A 25,130-nucleotide genomic window follows, 5' to 3' on the forward strand; every position below is an offset into this window, starting at 1 on the left:
ACAAACAAAATGCTCCATGGAAGGCTTGCATCGCTTCCCATATAACCAAAATGTGTGTCCTTTCTCCTTATTGTGATTCCCTTTACAACGGTCTGCACAGTGACGCTATGGCTGAGGATAAGAAAGGCCTCTCTAAAACACAGAGGGCAATTCAAGAGGAAAAGCTACCATGAGAACCGGGCAAAAATGGAAATAGAAAACAGATGAGGAATCATAAATTCCCATTTTATGCTGTCAGCTCACCAGGGATTCTTTGCAAGAAGGGAAATCAGTGGGAAAGGCAACTCACTTCGGGTTGTTGCATGCAAATCTCTTTCTTATTCTCATATCTTGGCTAACTCAGCAAAGGGAAGAGAAGAAGAGGGAGACTGCCAGAGCATCATTTTTTACGAAGAGAGTTTTCATGCTTTAAATATATATATATAATGTAGCAAAATCTTATTGGCTCAGTAATCCGCGAAGAAGAGATGCAGTTAAAATAACACCCTGGGGAATAAATGGGATCTCCAGCCTATGTACAGAATTCTGTGCAAGTAGAGCCCACTCCTGTTGTGTATATCAGCATCACAGCCCTGTCAACGCTATTGATGTTCTTGCTCGCATAGAACTCTGTGTGCACGCTGCGTGCTCCAGTGCTTTAGATTGGGCAGTAAATGTCCAATAAATTCAGCGATATTTCTTGGCAGAGCAAGGAGAAGAAACTAAGGTCACCATCCTAAACGGCAAGGGACGAGTGTAATAATGCACAGCTTCCATCAGCACTTGCATGAGTGGCGATCACCAGTGTTTGGATATGGGGAGGTCGTACACGAAATCTCCAAGCCCCAAAAGGTTCAGAAAAAGCCAACAAAAATGATCACGGGGCTAGCACAACTCCTTTGTGAGGAATTGGGGGCCTTTTAATGTAGTGGGGGAAGTGAATAAGGGGCGGGACATCAAATTATGTGCGATGTTGAGAAAGTAGGTAAGGGCAAGGAGTGGAATGGTTTCATTAGCCTGTGCAAAGGCAGTATCAGAAGCGGCATTCTTCTGAATACAGAGAAGAGGAGAATGTCCATGGTTCAAAATTTTCACTCTAGATATAACCGTATGTCTAAGAGATCAGAAAATATCCAGGCTTAGGAATGGACCCCAAGTGACTCATTTTAACTAAGTAAGTAGATCTACCCCTTTCTTTCCTTCAGTTGCATTTCATTAGACAGTAAATATTCCCTTCTGCACTTTATTTTAAGGCACCTGATGGAAATTCTCCTTATGCCAAGTGTTGTCAATAGCTTTTGGTCAGGGTTGCTGTACGCGAAAATGCTCCTTCATTTACACAAGAACAAAGAGAGCTTTCATTGCACATGTAGGACAACAGGTGTACAATGCGTGCAGGTGTGTGGGTGTGGGTTGCTGATATTTGCAGAACCCTCTTTAGTGAATTATTACTTTGCTTGGGATTTGCCATTATTTTTATTCCCCGCCTAACCTCATAATTCCCACAGCTGTTAGCTGCTGCAATCCATTGTTTTCTCTCTAAAGGATGACTGTGGCAGAAAAGCCGTTTCCAAAGCAAACCGAAACCTCTCTCCCTCCCTCTCCATCTTGCCCTCTGCTTCCGGTTCCTTTGAGCCCAGGGGATGGACCAGTCAGTGCCTCGAGTGTCTCCACAACCAGAATGACAGCATCCTTTGATGGATGCAGCAGAAGAGCAAGATGCCCTGCTTAACAGCTGGTGTGAGAGTTCCTCCTCCCTTTCTGGAAAGCTGTCTTCAAGGCACAAGGAACACTGAGAATAAACTTTGTACTTTCTCTCCCTTTTGCCCAGCCCCAAATGGGTTGTGGAGAAGTGCTGGATGGTCTTTAAAAAATGTACTCAAGGTTTTTTTGAGGGGGGGGTGTGTGATCTGTGAGAACACTCATTGGAGACAACTGTATCCTCATGTCTTGAATAAACAATTGCTGCTCTGTGTGGCTCCATACTTGTTACCCAGATTCTAGCATGGAGTTCCTGTCTTGCCATGGTTACTTGTCTTTTTAAACCAATGGCTCCCCCCCCCCCCCCTTCTGCCTTTCGCCAAGATTCTTCGCTTGCTTGGCAGTGGGTTCGCTCTCATTTGAACTTTTGCCCTCTTTTAATCTCTTCCAAATTTTACACTAAAAGAACTTTTAACTGATACCTTTTGTTGCCCAGAACTCCATTGGTGTGTGAGAATGAAGTTGGGGATCTGCTTGCTGTAATGATCTCAAGTGACTGTCTTCTTCCTCTGAGTAACCAGCACCTGACAATGACAGGCATCCGTGGGAAGTTTGAAAACAAAAACACAAGAGCACAAGATGCTGGCCAGTTCCTGAAGCAAAATTAGAGAATAAATAGGACACAAACAAATGGTGTGGTTTTTTTCCTCTCTCCCCTCCCTCCCTCCCTCCTCCAGGCTATTCAGTAAGATATTTACTTACATTTAACACTTCCAGAATCCATTCCACTTGAATTCGGCATAGGATAACACAGCAGAAACTTGTGTAAAACACTGCCTTTGGTTCCACGTTCTGAATTATTCTCTTGTACCTCACTCCTAGGGCAGAAACCTGGTGTATAATGTGGAGCTGATATGCAGCTTCCTGAGGGGAAACCCTCTGGAAAACACACACACACTCCTGCAAAATTGATCAACTAAAAAAGGCATGGAATAAAAAGGACCTATATCTAGCATATCCTTCTGATAAACACAGCTTAATTAATAAACATACTTGTATAGAAGAAATACATCTGTCCCATGATAAGAGCACCTAACAAAGACCCTGAGGTGACGTTCCCGTGGTTTTGCACAGCAAACTTTTCTTCTGACTATACTGAGAGCTGGTGTTGACCAGGTAAGGCTGACCCTCTGAAGAACATCTGAAGGGGTCTTTCCAGGGCATTACAACTATCAGAACCAACCACGTTTGGAAAGGGGAACATAATTAAAAGAAAAAAGAAGAAATATATATATAATTTAAAAATATATAATATGAAAAATTAAAAAATGACATGTCTTTTAAAAGTAAAATAGTTGCTTATTGCCTTGGCATCTGCTGGGAGGGCATTTCACAGGGCAGGTGCCATTACCGAGAAGGCCCTCTGCCTGGTTCCTTCTAACCTCACTTCTCGCAGTGAGGGAACTACCAGAAGGCCCTCAGAGCTGGACCTCAGTGTCCGGGCTGAACGATGGGGGTGGAGATGCTCCTTCAGATATACAGGACTGAGGCCATTTGGGGCTTTAAAGGTCAGCACCAACACTTTGAGTTGTGCTCGGAAGCATAACAGGAGTCAAAACAGTCTTAATGGACCCTTTAGAAGATACTGTGTTTCCTTTATTTCAATCCAGGCCTGTGGCATTTCGGGAGCCTTCCCACATATTCTGCTGATTAGCGCCTTGAGCATCTGCCCAAAGTGCACTCTGACAGTACCACTGGAAGCTGATTTGAGAAAGATGTAAGGTAAGAAGAGCGAATCATGCAGAGAGCTGCCTCCTCTGTGGCTGTGTGTGCTTTGGGCTTATTCAAACCCTCTGTGCCGAGCACAGAGATTAGGAAGTACAACTGCATTACCGAATCCAAGCGCTCAAAAGAAATTCATCATCGCCGCATTTATTAGTATATCTCGACACTGCTGCATCTTGCAGCGCTAATGCTTTCATGCAACACCGGTGCTCAAATATCCAGGTTTGTGAGTTGCTCCACTGTTGTGATTCATTATTCCTGTAGTGCATGGGGGCTCATGACCTTATGTCTATGCAGCAGTGACCTCTTGTAATCATTTACAATGCTGTTGGTCACTCCTGTTTCTTTTCTGAACTGGTGAGAGAGGAAGATATGTGCAGTTTCCATGTTAGTCACTAGAGTGGTATGCATTAAGCTAAGGGGTGGGTGGGAGTGAGGAGGGAGAACATGAAACAAAATTGACTTAGGAAAACACAAAAGCTAGAGGCAATCAATAACGTTCGGGGTAAAGTAAAGCAAAGCAAAACAAAACAAAAAACCCTTTAAAGTGCCCATGCTTAAATGTCAAGAGTATTAGAACAAAACAGCTCAAAGCAGAATGGTGTGTGGCAGATACACTTACATTGTGTTACAGAAACCAAGCTACTGAGTTGGGAAACAACGGCAAGAAAGGGACCATAAAATATGGCGAGAGGGCATTATTGATTCTCATATCTAATAGTCAAGCAAGGGGGTGTTATATCCTACCGCTGCCACCTCCAAGTGTTCAGAATTTAGGTCAGGCCGTTAAGCTAGTGCAAGGGTATTTAAAGTGAGTGTTGTTTGAGATGTCATCCTGAGAGGTTTTCAATCTAAAATATCTTTGGGTTCTTAAAAAATTCCTAAACCTGAGCCGATGTAGTGTTGCCATGTGTCCTACTTCACAGAGGACGGTCCCTTTACTTGAAAGGTTTTGCATTCCAAGTCTAGTTCAGACCTAACTCTGTGCTCTGGTGGCTTCCGGGCTGGATTACTGCAATGTAAGGGCCAGTGGGTGGTAGCCTGGGAGTGGGCATTTTCTGTGGTAGCCCCTAAGTTGTGCAATTCTGTCTCCACAGAGATGCATCTGCCACCTTTATTATGTAGTTTCCATCAATAAACACACCTCATGGTAGTTTACTATGCTAATTTAATTTGGCAGTTAATGACCAATATAAAACAATGCAGTATGCTGAAATATTGCAAAGTTAAATTTGTATTAATAATTTAACAATTGCAATTGTGGAAAATATGCTGCCAAACACACACACATACACACACACACAGAGAGAGAGAGAGAGAGAGAGAGAGAGAGAGAGAGAGAGAGCTCTATCTTTTTCTAGAATGATTGTGTTTGTGTGTGTGCACACACAATAGATGTGAAATTGCCACCACCCTCTGGCCCTAGAAGCAAGTGTCTTCTTTGAAGGAAATATACGTTGTTTTGCTAATAGCAGAATTTCCCCATCATTCAATCAGCAAAATTTTATCCCAAGGAAAACACTATTCTTCTGTTCCATCAGATTGCAAGCACACTGCTATTGCAAGTGCTGTGCACTAGAAAGACTACAGTTCTATAGATCTTCTCACAAATAATGGGATAATGCCAATGGCATCACTAAAGATGAGCGCCACAATTCCTGCTCATAAATGCCGCATTGTGGACTGTTTTTACAGTTTCTTTATTGAAGCCATTTATGGACTGAATGCTTTCTCAACTTATCACTCATCTAGCCATTTACAACTAGGGTGTGCATATAGAAACAGCAATGTGCTATTGTTTCACAAACTTATTTCATGTCATTTTTTTTGGCCTTTTATTTGTTTTGCTCATTTTGTTCAGGGGTGAGGAACCTGGAGCCCGACAGATGTTGTTGAAGTACAACTCTGACCACCCCTAATCACTCACCCTGCAGGCTGAGGTTGATGGGAGTTGGAGTTCATAAGAATATAGGAAGCAGATGTATACCAAGTCAGATCATTGGTTCACCTACCTCAGAACTGTCTCCTCTGACTGGCAATGGTCCTCCGAGGTTTCAAGCATGGTTTGTGGGAATGTTCAGGGATGCAGGAGAGGATATATTGTTGAATTATAGCCTTTCCAACTTGTGTAAACAAGTTCACCATTTAGCAGAGTAACATTCCTATTTTTAAACTTGCAATGGATGCGTTTGCTCAGGCTCGCTAAAGCTTCTATAATAACTGTTCTGGTATTTTCCCCCTTATTCCCTCATAAAATATAAGACATGACACAGTCTTCTATAAAAGTATAAAAAGAGTTTACTCATATTCTGTTCACAATTGGATCCCAGAAGGCAGACTTAGCTTAGAAAAGTTCCATACACCTGGAAACTATCTCCTGAGACAGTCCCTCTGTCCTCTCTTGGCTGGAAGCTGGAAGCCAAGGGAGCATCTTTGGCTAAGCAGATGTTGCTTCTTCAATGCGTGTAGTCAAAGAGAGAGATGGCTGCCCTGCCCTGTGCTTTTGTTGTTACCTGCACAGGTGAGGCCACCCCTACCTCTAGTCACGTGCAGAGGAAGTCTGTCCCAGCCCAGAAGGGAACAGGAAGTTTACCTGCTGGCAGGACAAACATTCCTCCCCATGTGTAAACATGTTCACTCTAGGAATGTTGTACTTGACTGCTCTTGGGTTTCACATCCCACGTGGTTCTCTCCCTGCGCATCTTGAAGATGCCAGGGATTGAACCTGGCACCTTCTGCTTGCAACGCAGAAGCTCCACCACTGAGCTAGAGCCCTTCCCGGCAGGTTCCCCACCCCTGATGTAGTTTTTGTCATATTTGTACTTTAGCTCTCCAGCAGTTGAGGGCAGATGTGTCCTGCTAGCACACCCATTTTTTGAGACAGAATAACCTGTTACTAGTACTGCATCTGCGCTGACAGTGCTAAGAATAATGTCTGAGTTTTTATTATCGAGGAATGCCCTGAGTTTATGATTGTGTCAAGTAAATGAATATCCATGATTTTAATTTTTGGCTAGGAAAACCACAAATTTGTACATAAGTGTTCCGAATACAGCTACACACTTTCTGGCTGTAATCAGGGATGTGCCAAGAAAAGGAAAAGGAAAAGGAAAAAACTGGTGATGTCGTATGAGCTTTTGTGTAATTCAGTTAGTTCCACCCAAATATATACAACAGCCAGTAGCAGTCAGTGTGCAGCAGCCAATCTGGAGCTCTTGCCAGTGCATCTGTACTGCACCAAACTCCTTGTACTCCCTCTCCTGGAAATGCACAGCAAGAGTAGTGATGAAAAGTCAGGTAAGTACTGCTGCCCCAATACTCTGACCACTGATACTCTGGCCACTACTGACATCAGCTCAGCACTTTGCTCAAAGGCAAGCCAGTCATCTGTTGGAACAGGACATAGCCTGTCACAATAGAAAACCCATGAGTGTTTGTGCATTAGCCAGAAAACTGCTGAACATGTGCAAAATACCAATTATGGAAATCTGCTGTTTTTGGTATGTTTTTTATAAAGTGCATTCCAGTGTGTGTTTACTCAGAACCCCATTGTATTCAGGGGGGAGGGTGATATAAGATGCAGTCTAAGTGCCCCTGAATGTTCGGTGCTACTTTTTAGTGGATTAGTTGTGGAAATAACTAGAGAAAATTCATACATGCATAATAAAAGCAGATGTTTTCACATGCCTATTCCAGTGTTTAAAAATACGGTTTCTTCTTTCATTTCAGACTTACTTACCGTGTGGCTGACTGAAGAACAGTAGCTTGACAGAGGTAGATTTTACTTTCTTTGTTGAAAACTTAAAAAAAAATAATCTTTTGCCTCCCCTCCTCAAAAATCACTCTCATTCAAATTGTCAAAGCTTGCTCCTTGTTAAAAGCAGCTAGAACTGAATTTGCCTTCATCTGTTCCTTAAATAAATTATCTACGAACAAAGCACAACTGACTGAAGAGGTAAAGAGAAGGAAAAGATTTGCAGAAAGCATTTCCCCTTCTGTCTCTCTAATTCAACTCAAATGGGTCACTACTTAAAGCAGAAAAGGGTTGAGAAAGCATGATGAATTGTAATAAAGGTATTATTATTAGTATTATTATTAGTTGGTATTTTAGTGCAGTTGACTTTGAATGCTAAAATTTACAAAATAAAAGGAACACAGTAGGGCGTGTGTGTGTGTGTGATATTTAGAGTTTGGTTCCCAAAATCTCATCCAGACATCCATATGTCATATGCTCACTATTTGATGGCTGCAAGTCCAAATAATGTAGGACATATGTGAAGGAGCCATCACTGATGAAACATCACAGACAGAAAACACAAGAGAAGAGCCTTGATGGGTCAGGGGAGGGGCTATGTAAGCATTCTGTTCTCCATGGTGGCCAAGCATTGGGTTGATGTTTTCACTGATCTACCAACTGTGACACCATGATCTCTTTCCTCATCAGTCACCACCATCTCAGATCCCATCAGTGCCCCAATTTACACTTACTTACATTGAACCACATTTCCCATTTTGTTTCCTGTTCACTCGGTTTCACAAGCTCCTTGTCAGGCTCCATGCAACCTTATCCTCTTGTAGAATCTTTGGCTTAACCCACCAACTTGGCCACATTCCTGCCCATCCCTAACTCCAGACCACATCTCTAGAGTTTTCAAATCAACTAGCATCACTTCAAAAACAAAGTATTTTCAATGCGAGAAATTCAGAGGTGACATCTTCAAGGGATGAGAGAAGAGGTAAGGATCAAGTACATTTTAGTGCTTCTGCCATTAGGTAAAGGCCCAACGGTCCTGCCATCCCACAAAGCGAACATGCAGTAGGGCCAGAGCAATAATTCCAGTCCTGTCCACATGGTCAGATTCCTGGGATGATCTTAAGGTGCCTAAGGTGTCCTATAGAGAAGTGAGCATCTAGAAAAGAATGGATTGAGCCAGTTTAAACAAACAAACAAACCTGGAACATGAACAAAGCTCTGACTTATAGAGTGCAAAAAGGTGGTGGAAGCATCTACATATGGGAAATTATCCTGTTACTTAGGAAGATTTGTGCTGATGGAACATTCCCTGACGATGGCAAAGTCCTTGCTAGAACAGAGTTCCATGTCCCTTGGAACACGGCCAATATGCTTTGGTAAGTACATGAGGTATGTAGAGGAAAGATTATTTTTATTCCCTTCTTTAGTTTTTGGGCATAAATCCCTTCTTGTTTTCCCAGCAACATTAGCTCAAATTTGCAGAAACTATATGTGGCAGATAAAACCCTTGCTTGGGAAGACGGACCATATGTCACACTGAACTACTCAAGAGGCATCAAGCTTCCCTGCCTGAAGATCCTTTAAAGATACAATTTTATGCTCAGTTAAAATGGAAAAGAGCATTATGTTTAAGGATAAACCCATTTAGTGTGCAGCTATTTGCTAAAGTCTGCTGCCAAATTGCTAGTTAGCGACACATTCAGGCCGCCTGAGAAAAAAAGAGAGGGAAGGGGGGGAGAACCCCTACTTCCTTTCCATTTACTGGATAGGCAAATCCGAGTTTCTCACTGCCGCTTTTAAAATGCTTCTTAATGATCTGTAATTACAATGTCACAAAGAGGGATTAAGGGTGATACCTAAGACTAAGGGCTTATCCACACTTAGCTTTTGCCCCACTCTTTCCAAACACAGGTCCACACTTAAAAGCTCTATGTCTGAGTGTGGATCTTTTCTCATGAAACCCCACTCTTTAGTGCTCAGTCAGAGCAAACAGCAGTTTGGGGTTCTCCACAGATTGCTGTTTGCTCTAACTGAGCTTAAAGAGTGGGTTTTTGCATGGAAAGCTCTGGAGCAAAAGAAAAGGGTGCTAGGACACAGAGCTTTAAAGCACATATCATGCCTGGAAACAGCAGAGGAAAGGTAAGAGTTGATAAGCCCTAAGGTAAACCAATAGGAATTGGAAGGATAAATATTTTCTGAGAGTTGCAGCCAATAGGTTTCCTTTCTTTGAAAGTAAACTTGATAGTGATGGTTGGAGGAACTTCGCTTACATGGAAAGCTCTTTTCAGTCTGTTGAATCTACTGCTAGAAAACAGCTGCTTTGTTTATTTCCTCTTACTACAAACTAAACTTTTTCAATCATCATGACCAAATTCCAGCTTGGCCTTATTTTAGATCATTTGTAGGATCTCTTCCCAACAGCTGCTTTCCAAAACCACTCCAGTAATATTTGTGAGTGGCAGCAAGCAGGGGAGAATACCTGTTTCTTGCCTTTTGCCCCAGGAAACTTTACCTGATAGCCTAAATGGCACATGTGCCTTCCCTCTGATTCACACTGGTTGGCCTTGCTGCATATTTATGAAGAAGGCACACAGCATGTACATGCAGCTAATGGAGGCCAAAGTCCGAGGAGCCACGGAGCTGTACTTCCCATTGCCAGTTTAGATTTTCCACGACAGAAGTGTATTCTCCAAGAGTCCCTTCATTTCTCTTTCCCCAAATGCCATTAGTGAATTGTTTTGTTACAAAGCAACAGCAACACCAGATGTCTGTGATCTGCGTTGTCTCAGCACCCTACTACACACTAGTGAATATTCTGTACTTAATCTTTCTTTTCTTTTTGAGCAGAATTTTATTTTGGCTCCGTTGAAGTTTTTATGCCCCACTCCCAAGCCTGATTTAGAAGCATCTATTAATACATTGACAGGCTGTGACATATCATAGCAATTTAGAGCTTTTTCATCTCTGCCTGTGAGTGCTGCTTTTAGTGTTTCTGAAGGCTTTTATTCACAATGCCATAGTTTCCCTGTTGGGTTGCTCTCTAAATGGGGTTGTCAAGCCAGCTATATCTGATATACTTTTTCCCCCAGGACTTGCACCTGTAAATCTTCATCAATTTACCTATTTTTATATGTCCCTTTTAAAAAAAGGCTACCTCTGCATCCTGCAGAATGAGCCCTTGCAGTCATTCAATTACTTACCTTAATAAATTTCTAGATTTTTAAAACCTGCTATGTTAAATGAGGGGTAGCCAACATGGTGCCCTGCAGGCATTGGTGGACTACAGTAACAATCTGTCTTGGCGGACATGAGCAGTGATCATCATGGGATATGTAGTCCAACAAAGCAGAGGGCAGCACTTTGGCTACCCCTATATTAAAGCTTCTGTCTTTACACAAGATTGCCTTTGTTTGTGTGAAGGATGTACACTCACTCTCGCCAGCAAGGCCATTCCACACTGCGGCATCTACTCCCAACATCTGCATCCCATGGGCCTTTTCTTTTACTGTAGACACATTTTTTCATTGTAAGCCATTCAGTTTGGAGGTGTTTGGTGTTTTGTTTTGTTTTTTACATAGTGAAAGAGATTAAAGTTCCTACAAAATATTGTCAACCCATAGCATTGCCTTCCCAGATAGTAAATATGTCTGGCAAGTAGAAGAGCATATATTCTAGTTAATATTTATTATTGGTAATAGAATCACATTGTAGCATACAACTATGTACTCATCCTTTCTTGGAAAAACAAGATTCCAAAGTGGTTACAAAAGTAAATAATTTCTGAGAAAATGTTATATGTGTTGTTTGGTTACTGGATAAACTGCCCCTTAAGCATCATGAATGAGTTTACTTCAGAACATTGAAACTATTCTATGCACTGTAGCATTTTGATCTCATGCCTTTTTATGTGCCAATATATACTTTGGATCACAAATTCAGTCCAGCCTGACAGCTCTCTGGCACACATCACAAGATATTACATCAGTTCCCCTCATTGAAGACTAAAGCATTTCAGTATTGGGAAAATCATCCACAGGCTAGTATTCCAGCCAAACTGGGGGCCACTGTGCACACCTTATTGTTCAGTTGCCCAATGTTTATATAGTATCTGCTTGTGTTTTGCATTGTCAAATCAGCTACTAATCAAATTACTGTGTTGGGAAATTTTTGTGGTATTTGGCAGCAGCTGAGGGTAATATATTATGAAGATCATAAATCACTACCCATTTTATATATCAGCATTACAAGTAAACTTATATGTAACATACATAACTGAATCTTTAGGAAACACAGCCAGGAGGAAAAATAAGGCCTCTTGCTGAAACTCTGCCATTGAAATGCTTGGTGACTTTTAGCACTTTGCTTCATATTTCGGTCTGATTAATATATCTGATTGGAAATGCAATAGGTTACTTAAATGATGACCTTGGCTCTCCTACTGCACAGTTGCAGCTGAGGTAAGCTTTCCATTTAATAATTGTGGGTGCTGAACTATAGAGAGTTAACCATGCTGGATAAATTAACACAAGTACAAAGGTACAACCTTGTGCATGCGTTGCAACCAAGTCGTGGAGGTGAATGCCTAAAGGAAGGAGGAGGAGGAGAGTTTGGATTTGATATCCCGCTTTATCACTACCCTAAGGAGTCTCAAAGCGGCTAATAATCTCCTTTCCCTTCCTCCCCCACAACAAACACTTAAAGGAGTTGTTTTGGATAGAAGAAAAAACCCCACAGGTCCATAATGAATGCCAAGATACAGTGCGCTGGATTCAACAAACCCATTCTGATAGTGGAAGCCAGAGCTATGATTCCCGCTAGCGCCACAGGGCTCTCTCCCCCTCGCCTTTACCTGTGTGCCCCTGCACCTCCTCTAAATCCACTCTGGTGGGTTGGGAGTTACATTGAATTCCTCCGAGTTTATTGATCTGAATCCTTCTTCAAGAGCAACCCAGCACATCCAGCTCTAGCATAAGGCCCTGTTCACAGGGCTGGCACATCCCACCTGAGGCGAAATGAGAAGTGCTGCCCTGCTGCCACTACTCTGCCATTGAGAACTTGCCAGAAATTTGCGCCAATGCTAGCCCTATTTCTCTGACACTGGTGGAGGTGGCAGGGTGGGTGGGGTGCTCATGGAGGGGCCACTTCGGGGGCTTCCACCGCCTGAGGCAACTGTTTCACCCTGCCTCATGGGTGGACCGGCCCTGCCTCTTACATGCATATAGCTGATCTGTGGATTCGGATTCCAACTGAACTTCAACAAGCACCCAGCACTATAAATTATCTAAGAGAGCTTTCCCTGAAGAGTGACTCAGCCATTTTATATTGTGTGCTATATAGAATTTTGTAATTTGATGCTTCAAAAAATTTTTTAGATTGTTATGTATATTTCATTTTTATTATATATGTTGTATATAAGTAGTTCTCTTGTATACTACTTTGAAAACATGTTGGGAAGCAGTTTATAAATCCTGAAATAAATGTAGTGCATCCTAGAAGGAGGACTCTTGTTTTGTTCGAGGAAAGCACTTCTTTCCTCTTCTATGCCATGCCCCTCTTCTCTGTTGTTCAATCATAGAAATGTAACTCAGTTAAATTGTAGGCTGGGCAATTCGGGGAGTTATCACCTGTTCTATGTGTCTGTGCTTCTGCGGCAATGGTTCCTTCTAACGCAAATCTGGCTGGCTGGACAGTGATATATGCACAGTGACCAGATGCAATGCAGGCCAGGGCTGCAGAAGAGGGAATTTCAGCAAGTTCACCTCTGTTGATGGCAGCATTGTAATCTGCACCTGTATATTCCTTCTTTTACAAAACTCTCAAAGGTAAAAAGTCGACACTGGTCACAGTACCCGCTGGCGAACACATGATCCAAAGAAAAGTGGAGGGAGAAATGGAGAATCAGTGGAGGCTTGGGAAGCTGGTTGCAGAAATTTAGGCTGTAAGTTGCCGATAGAATCTCTAAGATGTATTTTTGTTAAAAAGAAAAAGTGCAGCGTTGGCTAACGTACATTGAAAAAGCAATAAACACCCGCAGACTTAAAAGGGGAGGAAATTTCTATGTTTTAGCATAAACCTCTCCTGAGAACTATTATTTTGTTTACTTGAAATCTCTGACAAGCAGGAAAGATTTATCGCGTGGGTTTTTACACAACTTCCCCTTCCCTTTAAAATAATAAAAAAGATAGGCAAGGAAGAGGGACAGGTCATCCAAACTGGCCTCTATGCACTTCCCAATGATTTAGCTCTAAAAGACTCCAGCAGCCACCAAAACCTTTCGCCACCTCGCACTGGTTCTGCTGCTCATGACAGATGCTCTAATTGTGCTCTCAGAAAGCTCGCCTGCATCCCAGAAGGAGCTAGTTAAACACAGGTTCTTGCTGGAGGCTGACAGCCAATGGGCTCCCCCTAGGGGTAGATGGGTCTCAGCGGAGCGAAGGAGCTGGGGCACGTTGCCAGGAAACAAGCCCCACAGCCTCTTCTGACAGGAAAACACAAGGAGCAATGAAGAGCGCTTCTTTGCGGGCGGGTGGGGAGGGGGAGAGGTCTTTTGTTAGGCTTTCGTAGCTTCTTGCCAGCATTACCTCAGCTCAGTATATCCCGATTATTATTTTTCTGGCACTCTGTTTACTGGAATGCTGTGAACTGCAGGGCCAAGTTCTCACACTGCCGAGCAACCTTTCGGAAGCTGTTTCTCATTATTTGTCCCCCTTCTTTGCTGAAATAAGATTCTGCTGCTGCTGTTTTGAGAAGCTCGGAGTTGTTTGATGGTGCGTTCATGAGAAACTGAAGGGGACCTCTGTCCTCACCATTTGCACAAGAATGGGAAAGCGGAATCCCCAAAGCAGTCGCAGCCCCTTCCCAGTTCACTTTCTACACAGGAACCCCTGTTCATTAGGTTTTGGGCCCGGCTTCCATTTCTAACAATGAAACGTGACAATTAAAAGAGAGATTCCTAAAAGCATTTCCATGCATGGTCCTGCCTCCAATTGTCTTATAATCTGTGAAACTGACATTGGCCAGGATATTTTTCTATGTTACCAATGCCTCTTTTCCAGAGGGCCCCAACCTCATCATTATATAACCCCAACTTCCCATCTGGGAGTCCACTGCCCCACCCTCACAGAGCCCCAGAGCCTCCTTCTCCTTATCTTGTACAGTGCTACCTCGAGTTACAAACGCCTCAGGTTACAAATGCTTCAGGTTAGAAGCTCCGCTAACCTGGAAGAGTTACCTCGAGTTGAGAACTTTGCCCCAGGATGAGAACAGAAATTGTGCGCCGCCGCCGGCGCAGCAGCAAGAGGCCCCATTAGCGAAAGCATGCCTCAAGTTAAGAACAGTTTCAGGTTAAGAACGGACCTCCAGAACGAATTAAGTTCATAACTAGAGGTACCACTGTACTGTGAAGTGCAGGTAATTGGGCTGAATAAGTGCCCAATGAATGACTAAATACCCACTGAAAGTTATGGGTGGCATTCAAGTGCCTCATACTCTGAGTAGACCCATTGAAATCAATGGGTCTTATTTTAGTCATTATTAGCATATGTGTATGTTCTCAGTGTCATCACTGTTTATTTGTATACCACATTCCCATAGCAAACCATGTTCAGATGACTCGCCTTCCTTGGAGGTTTCAAAGTAGAGGTTGGATGGCCATCTGCCATGGATGCTTTGCTTGAGATTCCTGCATTGAGGGGGCTGGACCAGATGACCCTTGGGGTCCCTTCCAGCTCTACAATTCTATGCTTCTAAGCTTCTATGTTTGGACCACCCAATTAAAATTAATTCTGAGTAGAAATGTATAGGATAGACAATCCTATACATCTGGTGATCTTATGTTTAAAAAGAAAGGCAAAAAAGCAGCAAATTTTCTTAGTAATTGTTATGCGAAACAATTTTTTGAAAGTTAAGAATTCATCCGCTGTACAGTGGTACCTCGGGTTACATACGCTTCAGGTTACAGACTCCACTAACCCAGAAATAGTGCTTCAGGTTAAGAACTTTGCTTCAGGATGAGAACAGAAATCGGGCTCCGGCAGCGCGGCGGCAGCAGGAGGCCCCATTAGCTAAAGTGGTTCTTCAGGTTAAGAACAGTTTCAGGTTAAGAACGGACCTCCGGAACAAATTAAGAACTTAACCCAAGGTACCACTGTACTCTTCCAGTGGAAGAGCGCTAATTTAAATGTTTTGAAGAAAAGCTTTTTATAAAATTCCAGACACGAAGATGTCATATGCAGCGGCAGAGCATATGCCTGCACTGCCCAAGGCGGGCGTGCTCCCGAGGGATGTGGGGTGTGGAGGGTGCCCTCTCAGGCGATATGTGCGCCCTGCAGCCGGGGGTGGAGCAAGCCACCTATGGTGGACATTCGGCGTGCCGTCTGCCCACGACTCCCAAGCCTCCCCCAAGCTGTCAGAATGAAGGGGGAAGGGGGGAATGCCACCGGCAACGCAGCGCAGCTCCCTCCCTTCCCCAACGTTTTGGGGTAGGCTTGGGAGTCGCGGGTGGGCAGTGTGCCGAATGTCACCCCCTTCAGCGAATACACCCGGGGCGCTCCACCCCCACCTCCCCCCTTCCTCCACCTCTAGTTATATGAAGATATAAAACCATCGTTGTGCTTCTACATGAAAACCAAAAAGATTAACATTTATCAACTGGGTTGGTTCTTATTTAGTTCTAGGAAGACTGTGCGCGTGCGCGCGCACACACACCGCTTCTTCAGTATACATCTACCTAGATTTTAAAAATGTGTAAACCATAACACAGGTGTATCTACATACACACACACTGTAGGCAGACGGTGTTCTACAGTATTGCACCTTTGCATGGCTACTCAGAATAAGTACCACTGAGTTAAACAGGGATTTATCTCATGTAAGCATGCATAGGATAATAACCTGAGATACAGATTCACCCGTCATCTGCATAAGCCCATAATCGTGCCGTGCTGTTGAGTGTAGCCCTTAATTTTACTCATCCAGCTCACTATTAAACTTGTTATTAAAAGAAGCATTGTGTTACCTCTTCCTGCTCACTGTCGACGGATAGCAGCCAGAGTGCAGTGCCAACACAGCCTACTCTAGTGGAGAGTGACACTTGCGCATCGCTTTTCAGCAGCCAAGCTTCCTAAACACCTGCTCGTTTTTGCTGCCATTCTGGTTGTAGGCTAAAAAGAGCGCAGGACAGAGCAAGAGAAAGGCCTAGCATAAGGCGGAAAATAATTATTATTGCTTGCCAAATTATGACCATGATGACGATGGGCAGGCGAGCTCTAAGTCGTTGACCTGAGGCGATGCAATGTGTCATGGAAAAGGAGAGGCAGCCCAGGGACAGTGGAAGCCCAAGGCGTTGGTTTGTAATGGCTGTGAGGTCCAAATGCCAAAAGGTTTCTCTGAACCCCGTTTTTCTCTAGAGAGCAGTACTGATGCTCTTATAACCACTTGGCCATAATAATAATAATAATAATAATAATAATAATAATAATAATAATAATAAAATATTCACATTTTCAACATCTAACCTAAGGCATTTGATCAAACAAAACAGAACAGCAAAACCTGAATCTAATCCAGAGCTTTCAAAACACCTGCGAATTAGTCAGTGGAAAATTCTCCTCATCTTCGCAAGCGCAGATGAGTTGAACCTTCTGGGCATTTCAGCAGTTAACCATCTGTACACATAACCTCTTTCTCTCTCCCGGTACACAGAAATCTTGCAGGGAGGTGCAAAATCCAATCAGTGAGGTAAAGAAATATATTTACACCAGCTACACCTGTTCTAGAATTTATAGCCTGTACTGTACATTTTATATCATTCTCGCTCAAATATATATTCAGAGAATATATTTAGAATGGACATTATATGTTTCTTCCCAATATATCTGCCCTAAACTTGTAATATCCATTGACTGATTTGTGAATTTTTTATAATCAAATTTGCTTTTAAGGAAATATATTTATCTTATATACTTAGATATTTTTATGCTATAGGACAGGGCCAAAGTTCCTCCCAAGCCATAATTAAAAGCTTTAAAACAATTAAAAAGGAAAAAAAAGTAGCCAGCTGACATAGTAAATAAGTAAGACACAGGAAACTGCCATATACAGAATCAGGCCATTTGTCCAAGGAGATAAGTAACTATACAACCTTTAGCAGACATCTGAAGGCAGCCCTGTATAGGGAAGTTTTTTAATGTTTAATGTTTAATTGTATTTTATATGGGTTGGAAGCTGCCCAGAGAAATGTTGGAAGGTATGCATTGCCTGGGCAGTTGTTGTGGGACACAGGAGGGGAGACGACCTCTCTGGGTTTTTGGAGGATCCTGAGGGAGAAGGAAGTGCTGGTGTCATTCTACGTTCTCCACCTTGGCAGAGAGGTGACATGTCTGTTTGCCTTCTCCTTGCTTTTACGCCCATAGAATAAACCCCCTACTGCTCCAGCATAGTGCTTAATAAGCGTTGGCCATAGAAGCTTGAAAGAAGCTGGATTGAATTTAGAAACTAGCAATCTGGAATCGCGTTCATGCCCTGTTTCCTGCCTGCCAGTCATTCGACCCTAGCACTTATTTAACATGTCATCTGCTCATTGATGAGGACATCCACTTTGACTCTTAGCATAAATGACCATCGCAGACACACTCTTGTCAGCGGTTTCTTCTTCATAGCACTGGGCAAGCTGCTTGTTGCAGAAACTGCCACATCTGATCAGCCTCCCAAGTAAAGGATTTCTGGATACCTCTCAATACGAATCAAGGAGCTGACATTCATTTCAAAAGCAGTTCACTCTGAAAAGCATGCTCTTTCATCAGCGCCCACCTTTTTTCCTTTTCTCTCCCCCCCCCCTTCTAGTCAACTATAAACAGATCAATTCACAGTTTGGTTTCTCTGATTGCCCTTTCCATCAAATTAATGTTTCATCTTCCCGCATATTACTAATCTTTCAGTCCTTGCCCTCTGGTTTAGGCAGGCTGTGTCATGCATGGATTCCGTCCTGAAAACTGGTCTCTCATGCCTTATCACATGGGTAGGTGCCCTGGGAGACCTTGAAGTAAAGGACACAACGGTTGAGGCAGGCTGATTTCTAATCTGCCACAATATCTGAGACCACATTCCACAAGACCCATGGAGAATGAAAGCATTGTGTCAGCAAGAGTTTGAGAATGAATATTTTATATGCAACTATACATAACATGTCAGCTTTGTACTCAAAAATCCAATTTTAGATACATAAGATATTGGGAGATAAGCACACAAATGACTGCCAACTTCGAAGGCGCATTAAATTTAAGACAAACCACCACCTCAAGCCTGCATAGAAACCAAAGCTACTTGATACTGGAGTTCTTTTCCTCATCTCTCACCATCGCTGCATATCAATGGTAAAAGGTAAAGCTAAAAGGTAAAGGACCCCTAAACAGTTAAGTCCAGTCAAAGGCGACTATAGGGTGTGGCGCTCATCTTGCTTTCAGGCTGAGGGAGCTGGTGTTTGTCCACAGAAAGCTTTCCAGGTCATGTGGCCAGCATGACTAAACTGCTTCTGGCACTACGGGACATCATGACAAGTGCCAGAGTGCATGAAAGTGCCATTTACCTTCCTGCTGCGGCGATATCTATTTATCTACTCACACTGAAGTGCTTTCGAACTGCTAGGTTGGCAGAAGCTGGGACAGAGGAATGGGAGCTCATTCCGTCGAGCAGATTCAAACTGCTGACCTTCTGATCAGCAAGCCCACGAGGCGCAATGGTTTAGACCACAGTGCCACCCATGTCCCATATCAGTGGTATACCTTTGCTGGCTCTGTGCTGCACTCTCTCATAGATAGATAGATAGATAGATAGATAGATAGATAGATAGATAGATAGATAGATAGATGATAGATAGAGGATAAAGGACCTACTTGAAACCCTTGATAGGGCAAGCATTAGGGCAAGCAAAGGCACTTAAAATGCAATGGGAAAGGGGGGGGACTTGCAAGCAAATCACCGCTCTGAAACAGCACTTTGCAAATGCTTGCTTCTTTTGTTCTGTATACATTACAATCTGGTAATCTCAAAATCATTCTGCAAATGTAGTAGAATCAGAAGATATCTGTCAGCAGTGGTTGAGACACAGCAATCCCTTCCATAGTGGCAGACAAAGACCCTCCAAGCGTCCCTATTTTCCATGGACAGTCCTGGATTTACAGAAGCTGTCCCAGTTTCAGATTTGATCCTGGAATGTCCCACTTTTCCTTAGGACATCCCTATTTTCATCAGAGAAATATTGGAGGGTATGCAGACACTCAAAAATTATTATGCCCCAACTATTGCTAATATATACTATTTGTTTATCTAAATTACTTATAACCTCCTTGTCACTGTCCACACAATCCCAGAGCAAGAATCAACATTAAAGTTTTCACATTTGCTATTTTGGGGGAAAGGGGGATTCTTTAACATCCACACCCACTTATTGTGTGGTAGTATTTGGAGAAAATAACATCTAGGGACTACCTGATCTCAGACAAAGCCATCACAGGACAGATGCATCATAGTTACTAAGAAAAAAAAGGAAGGGCAAACTATGGAGGCTCTAAGCCAGGTATAGAAAAACTTGGCCCTCCAGATGTTTTGGGACTACAACTCCCATCATCCCTGACCACTGGTCCTGTTAGCTAGGGGTGGTATTGGGTTTAACACATTTTATGTTACAAGGCGTGTTCTAACCAATCGCAGAAGCGTTGGTAGACGAACATTCTAATGGCAAGTAAGCGCATGCTCTTTCAACTGTCAACTGTCAACGGTCAGTTCATGCTCAGCATTATTATTGTGTTGTCCAGTCAGTTCGGTTCTTGTTTTCCTATGAGCGAGCTGTTATCACTGACAAATGTTAAATAAACGTAGTTGAGGAACTTATACTACTGCCTTGGGCTTCTGACTTTTTCTGAACATTTAACATTGGCAATGAGGATGGGATTGAGGAGCTCCCACCGGCTGCCAGAGGCCCAAGACCGCACTGCAGCACCACCACCTCCCGCCTCGCAGTAAACGCGATCTCACCACCATGCTGGACTTAGCAAATAGTCCAGAAACAAGACTGCACCTGCCGCGTCTTCGCAACCACCCACAATCGTGCAAGCGACTGCTCCAGGTCCGAGGATGGCCACCAGTTATAGTCGGCCACCACCGGACTTCGATATGAGCCATCCTGCAGAATGGTCTCAGTGGCTCCGCCAAATAAGGAGCTACGTCCAACTACAAGGCTTCACTAGGGAGGCAGACAAGGTGGGTGTGCTACTGATGGTGCTGGGAAGTTCCGCCATCACTCTACTGGAAGGTCTGATGGCACCCAGGGACACAGAGGCATGCACTTTCAATGAGCAGACACACGGCTTGCCAGACACACTGGTGAGTGATAATGGGACCGCTTTTACTTTGGCAGAATTCAAAGAATTTGTAACCAAGAATGGAATCCGCCACGTTTGTTCTGCTCCTTTTCACCTGGCCACTAACGGCCAAGCTGAACGCATGGTCCATACTACCAAAGATGCGCTTAGGTGCATAGTGCATGGAGACTGGACTCTCAGGTTAGCGGAGTTCTTATTGGCCTAACACATCACCCAAAGCGCAGTGACCAGCCGGAGCCCGGCAGAGTTGCTTATGGGGAAGAAGCTCAGTACCCTCCTTGATCGTATGCACCCTGACTGGGCTCTTGAGCAACGGCCATCCACTGTGGTGCGGGGGGTTCCAAGAGGGTTCTCCCCGGGGGACACTGTGTACGTCCAAAACTATGGGCCCAGACAGGATTGGGTCCTTGGTATCACTGCCCGCTGTACAGGTCCGGTTTCCTATGAGGTAGGGTTGGAGGGGGGACTGGTTTGGAAGGGACACCTCGACCAGATCAGAGCAGGGCACCTCCGAACACACAACTTCAAGAGGAACCAGAGGACAGAGAAATGGGTACCTCGGGAGATTCTGTGCCCAGGCCAGGGTGGGAACCAGACAGGCTGCCAGTGACTGAGTTACCCCAGCAGGGCAACTTCAGGCTGGAATCCTCAGTGGCATCATCGAAAGTAACCCCTTAGGAGCCAGCCTCCCTGACTGCCCCACTCAGACCGCGGGTACCGGAGGAACCTCCTGGGTCACCCACTCGGGCACAGGAACTGCAACGGTCCCAGCGGGAGCGGAAAAGGCTGGCACACCTTGATGACTATGTTTGTTCCTTTTGTTAGGAAGTTGGGGGGAGGAGTGTTATGTATTGGGTTTAACTCATTTTATGTTACAAGGCGCGTTCTAACCAATCGTATAAGCATTGGTAGATGAACGTTCTAATGGCAAGTAAATGCATGCACCTTCAACTGTCAACTGTCAACGGTCAGTTCATGCTCAGGATTATTATTGTGTTGTCCAGTCAGTTTGGTTCTCTTATGAGTGAGCTGTTGTCACTGACAAATAAATAAACGTAGTTGAGGAACTTATACTGCCTTAGGTTTCTGACTTTTCCCGCACATTTAACACCTGACCACAGGTCCTGTTAGCTAGGGATGGTGGGAGTTGTGGTCCCAAAACATCTGGAGGGCCGAGTTTGCCTATGCCTGCTCTAAGCAGTAGAAAATAAGACTGAAGCAGGGACAGTGCACCAGAGGGGAGGGGGAAGTGGAAATTCTTCAGGACCCTAGGGATTCCTGTTGCTTAGTGTCCAAATGACTCACCTATCAATCACAGCTCTTACTTCACTCATCAGCTAAAAACACTGAGAGGCAGGACCAGTCCCATACCCTCCAACATTTCTCCGATGAAAATAGGGACGTCCTATTCTATAATGATAATGTTACTATTTATATCCCACACATCTTACTGGGTTGTCCCAGTTACTCTGGGCAGTTTCCAACATATATAAAAACATAATAAAACATTAAACATAAAAAACTCCTTCCCTATATAGGATTGCCTTCAGACAGCTCAGGGTCAGATAACTCCATATCCTCCAACATTTCTCTAATGAAAATAGGGACATCCTAAGGAAAAGTAGGACATTCGGGGATCAAATCAGAAACCAGGACGGCTTGTCTAAATATATATATGAAGTTCTGGGCCTAGAGGCGCTAATGAAGGCCATTGCAGATGCCTGCAGCTACTGTGTTAGCAGCTCCTGGTCTATTGCACTGGTGTCATCTTGGAGAATAAAAGTAAAGTTAGTACTTGAATACTGAATACTGCTTTAAAAGTATAGTGCAGATGGACCCAAAACTCCCTGCAAGTAAAACACTATAATGGCAAGAGGAATGGTTCTGGCCTAGCCTGTTCCCTGCTGTGATAGTTTATACTGGCAGAGCATGTTTTCACTTCAGGAGCAGTTTAAAATGTGATTCCCCACCTGCAAATCTGCAATGAAACAATCCATTCTAGCACCAAGTTATTCACTCCTTATTCTTCTAGATGTGCAGGCTTAACACTTTTCAAATTAGAAAATCCTTTGTTAGTGCCATTTTTACACACTGGAAATTATTCAGAAGAAGCAGACATCCATAAATAGTGCAAACGGACAGATGACAATTACTTTAGCTAGAATAAACACAATTTTTATGTTCACTAAAACAGAAGAAGCAATTTGGAAGAATTCCTCTTGCTAAATATTTGCTATTCTTATTGTGCCCGCAAAAAGGTTTGTTTTCTTTTTTAGGTAAGATTAGGGCCAGTGGATAAGTACTATATGAATAACACTTGATTGGGTAAGGCAAATAGCCGTGTAATTAAACTGTAAACACTGTATGTGGTAATTTTAATGTAGTTTAAGGCCTTGTAAATTACATGGTCATAAAACGGCACTTGGGGTTATGCTTTGCAAAAATATTGATGTTTGTGTTGGATTAATTAGTGTCATTTGCATACAGAGAGGAGCAGAGCGCCCAATTCATGATCAAGGTCAGGCCTTGACTGAGCTTTCTGCAGTAGAAGACACCAAAAAGGGGTGGTCAGACTGTATAATCTTCCATATTAAACTCAGTTGGTTTGTTTTTTAATTAGCGAAACAAAGAATATTAATGATATGTCTCATGACAAAACATCAACAGTTCCGAAATCTTTAAAATGAGCTGCACTCAAGAGCTTCTTTGAGAAATGTGCAGTGGTTTATATTGTTGAGAAGGTCAGCCTATTCCAAGAATGCCCGTGTTATCTGACCGCAAGTGGTACATAAGCAATAGATCGCTGCTTTCATGTCCCTGATGTGAAAATCCAAACATGCCTAGTTCATCCCCTCCAAGTGTCCAGGGTACAGTCCTGGAATTGTGACAGCTGTCCCTGCTTCTGATTTGATCCCACAATGTCCAGATTTCCCCCGCCAGTGCTGCAGTCACTGAGCTCAGGGAGGAGGATGAGCAGGTGCTTGTTCCAAGGGATGGCGGCAGCGAGAGAGCTTCCCGTTGCCTGTCCATGGCCTGTCCATGGCCTCTGTTTCTGGCTTCCTCCCTTGGGCAGCTCATAGTGGCAGGAGAAGAGGAAGAGAGACTGCCACTGCTGTGGCCCAGTCCAGTTTGAATAAATATATATTTTCTCCTTTGTCCCCAGGTAATCTTACCATTTTCTAGGAAAACCAATCTGTTTCTTTCCCAGGGATAATTAATACAGTGGCACCTCAGGTTAAGAATTTACGTAATTCGTTCTGGAGGTCTGTTCTTAATCTGAAACTGTTCTTAACCTGAGGTAGCGCTTTAGCCGCGCGATTTCTGTTCTCATCCTGAAGTAAAGTTCTTAACCCGAGGTACTATTTCTGGATTAGTGGAGCCTGTAACCTGAAGCGTCTGTAACCCGAGGTACCACTGTAGTGCTAATATATAGTGGTATAGATATAAATATATAGTGGTATAGATCTATAGTGGTATAGATATAAATTGGATATAGCAAAGGTTCTGGGGGCTATTTAGACTTGCCATTATATTGTGGACAATGTGAGGATTGCTGTTATAGGAAGATGTCTGGTGGGACTCACCATTGGGGGAGTATTTACTTCACTTAGTGGAGACATGGGTGGCGTTGTGGTCTAAACCACTGAGCCTCTTGGGCTGGCCGATCAGAAGGTCGGCAGTTCGAATCCCCATGATGGGGTGAGCCCCCTTTGCTCGGTCCCAACTCCTGCCAACCTAACAGTTCGAAAGCATGCCAAAAAGTGCAAGTAAATAAATAGGTACCACTGTGGCGGGGAGGTAAACGGCTTTTTCCTGCGCTGCTCTGGTTTCGGTGTTCCGTTGCACCAGAAGCAGCTTAGTTATGCTGGCCACATGACCCGGAAAAACTGTTTGCGGACAAATGCTGGCTCCCTCGTCCTGTAAAGTGAGATGAGCGCCGTAACCCCAGAGTCATCTGCGACTGGACTTAACTGTAAGGGGTCCTTTACCTTTATACCTTACTTCACTTAACCCTCTAACTCCTTTCCAATAGGACATGTGCACAGTTCCAGTTGAGCCTTGCTAGCTGTGGCTGATGGGAGTTGTAGTCCAAAACATCTGGAACGCAGCAGGTTGGCAAAGGTTGCACTAAACAATCCAGGGGTTTGCTACAGCTAAAGCTGTTATTAAAGATGTAGTGCCCCTTAGAGGGAAATTAAAAGTCACAGATGAAAGATGGTCTCTGTTACTCTGTTACTAGACTGTTGTGTTCCACTTCAAAGCAAGTAAGAAAGCATACTTTTCATCATGGGATATAGGGTGGAAAGAATTATGAGAGGAGAGAATTATGCCTATATGATATAATTGATGCTGGCTGTGGAAGATGATAATTTATAGATCCACTTGGACAAAATAGAGCCAAACGCCGGAGTTTTGCAAGATCTTCAGGGGGTCAGAGATTTCAGGGCTTTTCACTGATACTAATATGAACTGTCCAAATCCTCAAGTACATTAGCTTAAAAAGTGCTTACACTTTGATGTATCAGGAAACT

At 43.5% G+C, this 25,130-nt stretch overlaps 1 long non-coding RNA gene across 1 annotated transcript; it reads right to left on the reverse strand.

The window, feature by feature from the left end:
- Positions 1-12,307: 12,307 nt before the first annotated feature.
- LOC310714060 lies at positions 12,308-19,849 on the reverse strand. Its single transcript, XR_014529563.1, has 3 exons — positions 19,706-19,849; positions 16,236-16,380; positions 12,308-14,136 (listed from the first exon to the last, which is right to left on the reverse strand). It is a non-coding gene; the product is annotated as an uncharacterized lncRNA (long non-coding RNA).
- Positions 19,850-25,130: the final 5,281 nt, after the last annotated feature.

Source organism: Podarcis liolepis (assembly GCF_965112155.1).
Source record: "Podarcis liolepis genome assembly, chromosome: 8".
In the NCBI taxonomy this organism is placed as follows: domain Eukaryota; kingdom Metazoa; phylum Chordata; class Lepidosauria; order Squamata; family Lacertidae; genus Podarcis; species Podarcis liolepis.